This window comes from Onthophagus taurus, chromosome 7 (genome assembly GCF_036711975.1).
Source record: "Onthophagus taurus isolate NC chromosome 7, IU_Otau_3.0, whole genome shotgun sequence".
In the NCBI taxonomy this organism is placed as follows: domain Eukaryota; kingdom Metazoa; phylum Arthropoda; class Insecta; order Coleoptera; family Scarabaeidae; genus Onthophagus; species Onthophagus taurus.
In genome coordinates, this window is record NC_091972.1 from 23597382 (window position 1) to 23610670 (window position 13289).

Consider the following 13289-nt stretch of genomic DNA (forward strand, 5'->3'; position numbering starts at 1 on the left):
AGCGATAAATAAAATGTAAGTTTAGTACCAAACGACATTTTTCTTATTACACAGTATTAATTTTAAACAGGTAAGAAACAAGTGAAAAGTAGAGCAGTTGTTCCAAGTGTGAGTCCAAGTATACAAAAGATAGAAAGTAAAAAAGAACGTTTTGAGAAATAAGCTGATTGGCAGGCTAGATATTTACATTAGTTACCTATTTAAAGCTATCATACATGTACAACTCATACGAGTTGCGACAAAAAGGTAGTATAAAATAAGGTTTAGCTAAGAGAAGTAAGCTAAGAGATTCAGAAGTAATAAAAAACGTCACCAAATAAAATAGATAATTTATTGCAAAATTTTAAATAAAGCTTATACAGATAACATTCAAAAAGAGAGACGTTAATAATTTTAATACATGTTTATTTATTAAATAATATATATTGTAAATTATAAATAGTACTATATAATATGGGTAAACAGATTAATTTATTCCCGGTGAGCTCATATTTATTATTAACGAATAGAAATTTCTGCACACTCAAACACTCGAAATCCATAATAGATGAAAATAAATTCAATTGAGATTATATAAAGCGTCATTATAGGATGAAATAGGAATATTTATCGTAAGTGTATAAATCAGACGTTTCCAAATATGTTTGAACATCAACAAATTTATTAGTACTTGAGAAAAAAGAGACTTTATACTAACACCACTAATGTTAATTATTAGTGTATATTAAGTATACAATTAATATCGTTATTTATAGTAAAATACAGACACAACAAAAGAAGCAAAGATCTATGCCTACAAAAATCAATATCAGTCATCACACAAAGGTTAAAGAAAGGAGATGGCACCAACATTATTTAACCTAGCTCTTTAGTATGTAATAAGGAAAAGGCAAAATCCAATAAAAAACATTCCATTAGATGCGTATGCAGATGATACAAAACAATGAAAGAAGCTGCTAAAGTCTACTAGTACTTTAGAATATACAAGTTTTTTTAAACGAGTTGCGACCCTACGTTTATATAAAAAACTTGTGTTATTTTGGCAAGTACTACATCCTAGTAACGTTTCCCGATTAAAAACTGAACCACCCTGTAGATATTAAGAATTAACAAGGAAAAAACAACAATCAAGTTCCAGAATAGAACCTAAAGCATGTACGACAAGATTACGGAGAAACAAATCGAGCCTGTAGAAATGTCTAATTACTTGGGGGTAGAATTAACAAGATTTGGCGGAGACGTATTTATGGAGAGACCCTGCGGAGAATAATGTTTATTCCCCATAATTTTTATGGGGAATGGGTGTGGTAATTTGGAATTATGGTAGGAATTGTAGGGTATAAAAGGATTTTTAGTAGCCATAGCATAGGACCCAGTATGTTGTGATACTCAAGTTGCTACCATGACTTGAGTTCCTCGTTTATCTGGGGTATTTTAATATCAATTAACATGTCACAATTTCATAAACAACAAATTGAAAATATCATTGGAAAAAACATTAACCTTAACTTATATTAATCATTATTAAAAGCCTAAATTATATTGCGAACAGTTCTGACCGTAGTACCTAAAAATATGATCTGCCGGGACGATTTTAACATGTCAAAAATCAATTACCACTTAACTAAGCGACCTAGAAATATTTTTCTTATTTTTACCAGAACTGGTATGGGTTGGCCTCTCACCCGGTATCCGCTTGACGTTGAATGTCGGGAAACCTGTATAGAGTTTGTTGAATATATTTCTTATAGTTATTGAATAAATAACAAAAATTCTTTCTAAGTTTGTATGTATTTGAAATTTCACTAACAACTCTGGCATTAAGTACTGGTACGAAGCACCATGTTGAAAATATGTCATTTCAAACATATTTAATGGTAAATTGTCGACATAAGGCTCAATTGCCTTAATAGATTGAGGTGTAGTGCCATCTATTAGTAAAATAATAAAATGTAAAAAAAAAGAAATCAATAGTAGCGATATAACGGGCGCGAGAGGGTTATGTTATGAGAGGTTATGTTGAGTTGTGAAGTGGTGAAATAAAGCGATTAAACTGTGTGGTGCGTTTTATTTTACGGGAATCGGGTACAAAGGGAAAAAGAACCTAACAGAGGTATCTCCCTGCATTTAAGTTTTCATACTGGATATGCCAAAATTCTATCATTTAAAATCTCTTGTGAAGTATCATTCCGCTAACGCCGCATTCTTATTTGATAACACATAGCATTCCATCATGTTAAATTTGTCATCAATATCGAAATTCATTGTAACATTTGCACTTTGAAATAAATTAACATCGACCTAAGTCAACTACCAAAACATGTAATGACTTAAGAATATATGTTGAATAGTGGCAAAGAATTTTTGTTAATTATTCAATAACTATAAGAAATATATAGGCAGCAAACTATATAACTATACCGGGTGTTTCAGAATTGCACGGCACTATTTTAGGGATGTATTCTTCAGCACAAAATAAATAAAAAAGTTCATATAAACATATGCCCCGTAATATTAAATTATTACCGAGATATTTAAAGTTGAAGTAAAATATCTGAAAGTATTGCGCTAATAAGTTTTGCTTGACAGATGATTAAATATCGTATGTTAATTAGTGCTTAACGCTGTTGGTGTAGTGATTTTTCTAGTGCTGTACGAAGAATTTAATTTCTTATTGTTTATCATGGGAGAAACCACAAATTTGTTCACTTTTGCAGAACAAACAGACATATTGTTAATTTATGCCGAGGTACATAAAAATGGAGCTGCTGCTGCTCACGAAGGTATCGTGAAAAATTTCCCGCTAGAAGGATACCAAATCGTAAAACGTTTGAAGCCTATGAATGGCCAACGAATTTATGAGATAAAGGATGAGAGGAGTCATATGGAATTGTAGTATTGACATTAGTCGGTTTTCGAAAGATATCAAAACAGATCATATTATTTATATTCTTAAGTTGTAAGTCGAGAAAATTAAGTGTTTTGTTTTTTTCTATTTCCAAAGTGAAATTCAGATTAGGGTGTAGCTGATTAATATAGTTATGGAAGAGCTCCAGTGAGAGGAGATCTCCATCCCATATACAAAAAACATTGTCAACATACCTAACCCAAGTAGTTATGTATTGTTTAAAAGGATTACAGTCATTAACAAAAGTATTTTTAATGTGGTCGAGGAATATTTCAGATAGAAGCCCTGATAGTGACATACACATGGGCAGGCCTTCGTTAATCTTGTAATAATTATTATCAAAAAGGCAGTAGTTCTGTGTAACAATGTGTCTTAAAATTGTGCTTAGGTGATTCACAATAGTATTGTTGTTACTGAATTTTTGAAGAATATGTGATGCAAGTAGAAGAGTATATTCTATGGGGATATTGGAATATAGATTTGTGACAGCAAAGGAGATAAAGATTTTATTATTAAGGTCAATATTCTTGGTATGATTAATGAATTGCAGTGAAATGGAAAAACTAGACTGGAAGTCGATTAGCTTGAAAATGTTAAACATGAAATTAGCCAACTTTGAAGTAGGGGCTTTTCTAAAAGAAATGATTGGTTGTATAGGCATACCCTCTTTATGAATTTTTGGCAGTGAATATAGTCTAGGGATTTCAGGTTTCATAGGTGTGAAGTAACTATTGAAAAAATAATTATTGGAATTGTTCAACTTAGGAGTTGAACAATTAGTAGAGTAGTAGAGTACTGTTTCTTTGCAGTTATTTATTATTTCTTTCGTTTTCCTAATGATGTTGTTAATTGGGTTTTTAGTCAGCTTGATGTAATTGTTGTTATGTATGAAATCTACAGTTTTTTGAATATAAGAGTCTTTATCAATAATTACTGACACCTTTATCTGCCTTTACAAATATTACGTTGTTTTCTTTAAGTTTATTCTTTATAGATCTTATGGTCTTCCAATAAAGTGTGTTCAAAGCATGATTTTCATGTATTTTATTCATTTTCTTCTCTGATCTTTGTAAGAGGGTAATTAATTCATTTTTAATGGTTTTCTTTTCTGAAGTTCCTGTGATAGCAATATCAAACTCTTTGTTAAAGACATTTTCTTTTATGCCCGATACGTGGGTGACATCTTCATCATATACAATAATAATTCAGCTAAACTCTTAGCCCCTGTGCTGTTGGGTTGAAAGCTACTTGTATATAATCCAGGAAATAATCAATACAATTCTTTAGAGGGCGTTAAACTTAAACAGTGACACACAAACATAGATTTTTAGCTTTTATTGCACGTAACATTACATTTATACAAAACTATTAAATGATCACTTGTTGAGTAAAAATTACAATTAACTGGTATAACACTGGTGAAAATTGACAATACACAAACCCACTAATTGCACTAATGATTCCAGAAATGTTGTTAAAAAGTAGTTACGTGTTCCATAGAGTTATTCAATAAACACCAGAAAAAAAAAAGGATTGCAAAATAATATTACGCAATGAAACCATTAAATCTAGTTATTTAAAGAGCATTTTTCAGACATACATAATTGTAAAGATTATAAAATTAATCAAGTTCATCAATTAAAATAAACTACTTGTGAACGATGAAAATATTTTTATTTCAATTTCGGTGCAACTAGTTTCGTGAACAAGTTCACATCATCAGGCACGAACTCCACTTATTTTAATAAATTTAATATCATTAATTTTAATTCGTCTGTCATGAATCCCCTCCTCATACCAGGCATAAAATGTTTAATTAAGCATCATAAACTTGATAAAAGTATCAGACCCATTATTGGCAACACTAGTACTCCCACTTGCAAAGCCTCAAAATTTTCACAAATTTTCCTTTATGATTCCTTTCAGCATGTTTTCCAGTATAGCATAAAAAACGCAGCAGAAGAAATCTAGAAATCATTTGTAACTACATACTTTTTACTTTTAATAATAATTTTTATAAAATGAAGGATAGGCTACCCATGGGGTCTCCCATTTCTGGCATATACAGGGTGCGGCAAAACTCCCTCCCTAATTTGAAGGTTCAATAAAAAACAGATGGTGGAAATTAACGAAACTGTATTAACCCGAATCGAATCTACAGAATGGGAAGTTACGTTATTATGTTTTACAAGTTTCTTTCTTTGAACAGTATATTGCTCAACTGTTTTCCTTCGTTATCAATGCATTGCGGAATGCGAGTTCGGAAGTTACCGTTATTGGAGTGTACAAAACCCTCGGGAACTCCATGAAAAGCCTCTGCATAGTAGACGTGTTACCGTGTGGTGAGTGATTAACAGTGTCGGGATCATCGGCCCGTACTTTTTTGAAGAAGGAGGAGTGACAGTGACCGCTAACTCGGATCAACACATTCAAATGCTTCAAACTTCTATGGCACCATGATTCAATGCGATACAGATTCAACAGGATGGGTGGCTTCAGCAGAACGGGGCCACTGCTCACACATGCAGGAGATCTCTTCAAGAACTGAAGCAGCTGTTCCCAGAACGCTATATGTCTTTGCGCGGAAACATCCACTGGCCAGTACGATCTCCAGACCTAACTCCCCGTGATTTTTGTGTATGGGGGTTTCTTAAGGCTGAAGTTTACAAACATCGTCCGAGGACTCTGCCAGCCCTACGACAAACGATTCAAGAAGAGATTGCTCGTATTCCTCAAGAAATTTTGATTAGTGTAATGGCGAACTTTCGAACTCGCATTCGGCAATGCATTGATAACGAAGGAAAACACTTGAGCAAAAAACGAAACTTGTAAAACATAATAGCATAACTTCCCATTCTGCAGATTTCATTCATGTTAATACAGTTTCGTTAATTTGTACCATCTGTTTTTTATTCAAGTTACAAATTAGGGAGGGAGTTTTGCCGCACCCTGTATTTGTAAATGCTTTTGAAAAAGAACTTCTTTCGGATAAATATAATTCCTTTGTTAAAGACATTCTTTTATGCCCGATACGTGGATGACATCATCATCATATACAATAATAATTCAGCTAAATTCTTAGCCCCTGTGTTGTTGGGTTGAAAAATACTTGCATATAATCCAGGAAATAATCAATACAATTCTAGTCTTGGTATATGATGAGTTCTTTGGTAGATGACGAATCCTTGCCCCATTAAAGTCGTTTTTACCCGAACTATTAGAACGTTTTTAGAGGGTGCTAAACTTAAACAGTGACACACAAACATAGACTGCATGTAATATTACATTTATACAAAACTATTAAATGATCACTTGTTGAGTAAAAATTACAATTAACGAGTATAATAGTGGTGAAAATGGACAATACACAAACCCACTAATTGCACTAATGATTCCAGAAATGTTTTTAAAAAGTAGTTACGTGTTCCATAGAATTATTCAATAAACACCAGAAAAAAAAGGATTGCAAAATAACATTGCGCAATGAAACCATTAAATCTAGTTATTCAAAGCGCATTTTTCAGACATACATAATTGTAAAGGTTATAAAATTAATCAAGTTCATCAATTAAAATAAACTACTTGTGAACGATGAAAATATTTTTATTTCAATTTCGGTGCAACTAGTTTCGTGAACAAGTTCACATCATCAGGCACGAACTCCACCTATTTTAATAAATTTAATATCACTAATTTTAATTCCTCTGTCATGAATCTCCTTATACCAGGTATAAAATGTTTAATTAAGCTTCATAAACTTGATAAAAGTATCAGACCCATTATTGGCAACACTAGTACTCCCACTTGCAAAGTCTCCAAATTTTCCTTTATGATTCCTTTCAGTATGTTTTCCAATATAGCATAAAAACTCAGCAGATTTAATCAAAAAGTTAAACAACATCCATTTAAATAACAACTTCAGACTGGTGTCTTTTGATATAAAAAACTTATATACAAATGTTCCAATTATACATACATAAAAAGATTATTAAAAAACATCTCATTACCACTCAAGATATCCATAATCTAAGTATTCTGGAAATTAATAGCTTCATAAACCTTCTAGAAATCATTTGTAACTAAATTTTTTTTACTTTTAATAATAACTTTTATAAAATGAAGGATGGGCTACCCATGGGTTCTCCCATTTCTGGCATATTAGCAGATATATTTGTAAATGCTTCTGAAAAGGAACTTTTTTCGGATAAATATAATCTCTTTGTTAAAGACATTCTTTTATGCCGATACGTGGATGACATCTTCATCATATACAATAATAATTCAGCTAAATTCTTAGCCCCTGTGTTGTTGGGTTGAAAACTACTTGTATACAGGATGTCCGCTGAGGTATCCGAGAAACTTTGTATATGAATTCTAAGTATAATTAATTTTAAGCACAAATGATTCTATTCACTTTTCTCGAATTCCAAACGGTTGTTGAGATATCGAAGTTTGAAGTTGACAGATCGTATGAATAGGATGCTAAACAGTACAACACATTGTTAGGTTGGCTATGGAAAAATTGCGGTTTATTGTAATAAAAGCTTAATGACACTGCAATTATTAAAGCTGCTCAATGTGACCACCGCCTTGTGCAATGCATAATTCAATCCTTTGTCGGAGCTCTCGTTTCCAGTTGTAGTTCTCCATATTGTTTTTTACCTCTCGAAACGCTGCATGAATGTTTTGTATAAGTTGGTCTCTATTATTAGGCTTTCCCGTTGAATACGTGAGTGTCTTCACATGTCCCCACATGAAAAAATCTAGTGAGGTGAGATCCGGAGATCGCGGTGGCCAAGCGATGGGACCACCACGACCTATCCATCGATTTGGATACTGTTCATTGAGGAAATTCGTGACAATTCTTGCATAATGGGCGGGAGCACCATCATGTAAAAAGAACATTGTTCTTCTAAGTTGAATAGGAATGTCCTCAAGTAATAGAGGTAGATCGTTCTCCAAAAAAGCCTGGTACATTTCGCTTTTCAAATTTCCGTCGAAAAAATGCGGTCCAATAACAACATTATTAATTATTCCAGCTCAAACGTTTACGGAGAATCTACTCTGGAAATGGGTTTCTCGAACAGTATGAGGGTTTTCGAATCTCCACACATGTTCGTTATGAAAATTGTTGATTCCATCTCTAGTAAACGTAGCTTTGTCACAAAAAAGAGTTCTTGAAAGAGTATCCAGATGATTTCTCCACCATTCACAAAGGCGAACTCTTTGGGGAAGATCCCCGGGAAGAAGTTGTTGAACTGGTTGGTAATGATAGGGATGCAGTCCGTTTTCCCGCAAAGTGTCATGCACAGTAGTACCATCATCATTTTCAACAGCCTCAAGCACTTCTGCAGCATTGTTTCTTCGCCTAATTTCTCTTTCACAAGTCGATTTAGGGAACGCACCTCTTAATCGAAGAGTTGTGAAGACTCTACCGAAGGTTTGCTTGTTTGGAAGACGGCGGTTTGGGTATCGTCGTTGATATTCCCTAACTGAGGCGCTGGTACTACCGTTGCAATATCCATACACGAAAACCATGTTCGCATACTCTTCATGTGGATAAGTTGCAGGCATGATTTTAGCACAACTGATAACAATGATGACAATTAATGACCTGAATGCCAACAATTTTATTCCAATATCAATTAAATGGCTAATTATTCAATTACCGAGCAACATGTTATTTACTGTTTAGTATCTATCCATACGATCTGGTAACTTCAAATCTCGATATCTCAACAACCGTTTGGATTTCGAGAAAAGTGATTAGAATCATTTATGCTTAAAATTGATCATAGAATTCATATACGAAGTTTCTCGGATACCTCAGCGGACATCCTGTATAATCCAGGAAATTCTCTGGTAGGTGACGAATCCTTGCCCCATTAAGGTCGTTTTTACCCGAACTATTAGAACGTTTTTAGAGGGTGCTAAACTTAAACAGTGATACATTATTGATATTAATGATATTAAATGATCACTTGTTGAGTAAAAATTACAATTAACTGGTATAACACTGGTGAAAATGGACAATACACAAACTCACTAATTGTACTAATAATTCCAGAAATGTTTTTAAAAATTAGTTACGTGTTCTATAGAATTATTCAATAAGCCAGAAAAAAAAGGATTGCAAAATAACATTGCGCAATGAAACCATTAAAGCTAGTTATTCCAAGCGCATTTTTTCAGACATACATAATTGTAGAGATTATAAAATTAATCAAGTATTTTTCATCAAATATTTTTATTTCAATTTCGGTGCGACTAGTTTCGTGAACAACTTCACATCATCAGGCACGAACTCCACCTATTTTAATAAATTTAATATCACTAATTTTAATTCCTCTGTCATGAATCCCCTTATACCAGGCATAAAATGTTTAATTAAGCTTCATAAACCTGATAAAAGTATCAGACCCATTATTGGTAACACTCCCACTTGTAGTATCAAAATTTTCACAAATTTTCCTTTATGATTCTTTTCAGCATGTTTTCCAATATAGCATAAAAAACTCAGCAGATTTAATCAAAAAGTTAAACAACAACTTCAGACTGCTGTCTTTTGATATAAAAACTTATATACAAATGTGCCAATTATACATACGTTAAACATCATTAAAAAACATCTCATTACCACTCATGATATCCATAATCTAAGTATTCTGGAAATTAATAGCTTCATAAACCTTCTAGAAATCATTTGTAACTACATTTTTTTACTTTTAATAATAACTTTTATGAAATGAAGGATGAGCTACCCATGGGTTCTCCCATTTCTGGAATAATAGCAGATATATTTGTAAATGCTTTTGAAAATGAACTTTTCTCGGATAAATATAATCTCTTTGTTAAAGACATTCTTTTATGCCGATACGTGGATGACATCTTCATCATATACAATAATAATTCAGCTAAACTCTTAGCCCCTGTGTTGTTGGGTTGAAAACTACTTGTATATAATCCAGGAAATAATCAATACAATTCTAGTCTTGGTATATAGGGTCATCCACGACGACCGTCCATTAGAACTTTACAGGGTTCTGGCCAAAATAAAAATTTGAAAATTCAGATTTAAGTATTATCAATTGCGTTCGCTTCGACTAAAATATTTTCAAATATCTAACACTACCGGTTATACCCGAAGTCGCCACCTATTTTATTTTTTTAAATGGAATACCCTGTATATTTTTACATATTTGGATTTGTCTGTTTTCAAGGTTTATGAATGACTTTACTTTTTACAATTTGATTCGGCCGTTCTCGAGTTATTCGAATTTTTCTAGAAAAATCTGCTCTAGCAGACATTTGTTCAAAAAATCAGAGAAGACTCGATTTTTGGGATATCAATTTAGGATTCAGAACATGCTTAAGCAACATAATGGAGTATGTTTTGGTGCCGAGTATGGCTGTCTAGAACATTTGGTCGCTTTACTATGGTACGTTACCTTTTCGAAACTTGGAAGTACCATAACTTCATTTCTTTAAATGGCACCCTCCATATTTTATTACTTAGTCGTCTTCGGTGTCTCATTTTGCATCTTTTATATCCCATATGTCCTACACCTAACATTTATAGTTTGGGAAATAATTAGGGTTTTTTGAAAAATGCACACACATATCGATATTTAACCTAGTGTGTCATGAATACCTAGTGCGACTTAGTGAATAACCGAATGAAGTGAAGGTGTGAAAATTTGCAAACTTGTGATGTTTGATGCCAGCTTTTTAACTAAAGTATTTTCAGGTTCCGGGTACTTGTGGTTACACCGGAAGAGGTGACAATTTCCATATTTCAAATGGAACACCCTGAGTTTTATAACATTTTTCAATAAAAAATGTCAACTACATCGTTACTTTTGAAAAAAAAATTGTGTTGGGAATGTTGTTGTGGTTATGTATTATTAGAGGATCAGTAAGGAAAGAGTAAACAGTTTGACATTTGCTAAAGCTATAGTTTATTTCTGTTGGTGTGATGACTAGGTTACTTTTTGTAGTGATCTGTTCTCAAGAAATGCCACGTTTGGAATTTAGTAATGAGGATTATTTGAATTTGATAATAATTTATGGAGAGTGCAACCAAATAATTGCGCGTACGTCTCGGCTGCAACATACAAGTGGCCTAAAATTGAACAAAAATTTCAAAAATGTAATGAAATACATGGTGTTCCATTTGAAATATGAAAATTGTCACCTCTTCCGGTGTAACCACAAGCACCCGGAACCTGAAAATATTTTAGTAAAACGCTGGCATCAAACATCAGAAGTCCGCAAATTTTCAAAAGGCCAGTTCATATTGTTATACACTAGGTCACACTAGATATTCATGGCACACTAGGTTAAATATCGATATATACCTATGTGCATTTTTCAAAAAACCCTAATTATCTCCCAAACTATAAATGTTAGGTATAGGACATATAGGATACAAAAGATGTAAAATGAGACAACGAAGACGACTAAGTAATAAAATATGGGAGTGCCATTTAAAAAAATGAAGTTATGGTATTTCCAAATTTCGGCAAGTTAACGTGCCGTAGTAAAGTGACCAAACGTTCTAGACAGCCGTACTCGGCACCAAAACATACTCCATCATGTTGCTTACGCATGTTCTATATCTTAAATTGATATTCCAAAAATCGAGTGTTCTCTGATTTTTTTAACAAATGTCTGCTGGAGCAAATTTTTCTAGAATAATTTGAATAGCTCGAGAACGTAAGAATCAAATTGCAAAAAGTAAAGTTATTCATAAACCTTGAAAACAGACAAATCCAAATATGTAAAAATATATAGGGTGTTCCATTTAAAAAAATAAAGTAGGTGGCGACTTCCGGTATAATCGGAAGTGCTAGAAATCTGAAAATATTTTAGTCGAAGAGAACGCAATTAATAATACTTAAATCTGAATTTTCAAATTTTTGTTTTGGCCAGAACCCTGTAAAGTTATAATGGACGGTCGTCATGGATGACCCTGTATAATGAGTTCTCCGGTAGGTGATGAATTCTTGTCCCATTAAGGTCGTTTTTACCCGAACTATTAGAACGTTTTTAGAGGGTACTAAACTTAAACATAGATGCAACATTACATTTATACAAAACTATTAAATGATCACTTGTTGAGTAAAAATTACAATTAACTGGTATAACACTGGTGAAAATGGACAATACACAAACCCACTAATTGCACTAATGATTCCAGAAATGTTGTTAAAAAGTAGTTACGTGTTCCATAGAATTATTCAATAAACACCAGAAAAAAAAAGGATTGCAAAATAACATTGCGCAATGAAACCATTAAATCTAGTTATTCAAAGCGCATTTTTTCAGACATACATAATTGATACATTTTTCAATGCACAGCTAATGACTAAGTATGTTAATTAAAGGCCCCGCGTATATAGGTGAAAGCGATTCTGTAAACTCTGCAAAAATTTACTTTACGCACGTCAGCCAAACAATTCCTTAATAGTGTTTATAAATGTATCAATTTTTTCTTTGGTTTTTACGTAAATCTATCATAAAATATATACAACTTAATATTTTAATATAATATATTGCGAGATACTGATGGAAGAGGAATATGATGTGTAGGAATCATGTTGCAATCAGCTGACGCGACTACACTTTTCAAATTGTACAAGAAAGGAAACGCAACGTAACCAGCAAACAATTTTCGTTTTGTCCGTCGACTTTCGACTAAACTAGTCGAGACGTTTCGTAACAGACTTTAAATAGGTCAAATAGCGTAAACAATATCTGAACCGAAGACATATATCATTTAAAGGAGAACAGCTGTTAAATATACCGGTAGATAAGCGCACAGTGACCGTCCGTCGGTATTACAATTTAAAAAAAAAAGTAATAGAATTAAAAAGTTTGATCGTATTAAACTTGCCTCCAGGGTACGATACAAAACCCAATAAAAAAACGAAAACCTAAAACGAAAAGGAAAGAGGGTGTCGAAATGAGTGTATTAAGAAAACGTTAAACCAAATTTTTGATGACGTTTTAGGGAGTGCTGGAATACCTAAAAAAACGGAAAATGGGGATCAAAAATACTCACATCTTATTAGGTATTTATCCCTCGAACGGAATACCGCTAAAAAACCGGACACTAGTAAAACATCGGTCTGGTCTTATCATTTTTCGGGTTACGCTCTGCATTGTACGGCGAAAACTACATCGTTTAAACGGTGATAACTGTTCGCGATTAGCCTATTTCGGCACCGCACTTTTTAAACGGATATTGCACACAAATCCGACACGCGATTCCGTTGAAAATTCGACGATTTGCGACTCGATATTACCGGAAATCGTCCGAATCGCTCATGCTACCGCACGAATCTTCGGTCGACGACCATTTTGGTTAAAATTCCAACAA

The 13289-nt window shown here is 33.1% G+C and overlaps 1 protein-coding gene across 2 annotated transcripts in view; it reads right to left on the reverse strand.

The window, feature by feature from the left end:
- Window positions 1–13270, reverse strand: part of LOC111425848 (MAP7 domain-containg protein plexus) — a 79046-nt gene extending 65776 nt beyond the window's left edge. For both annotated transcript variants that reach the window (XM_023060135.2, XM_023060124.2), the window contains exon 1: window positions 12972–13270. The gene's annotated coding sequence lies outside the window, so the exon portion shown is untranslated. The remainder of the gene's footprint in view (window positions 1–12971) is intronic.
- Window positions 13271–13289: the final 19 nt, after the last annotated feature.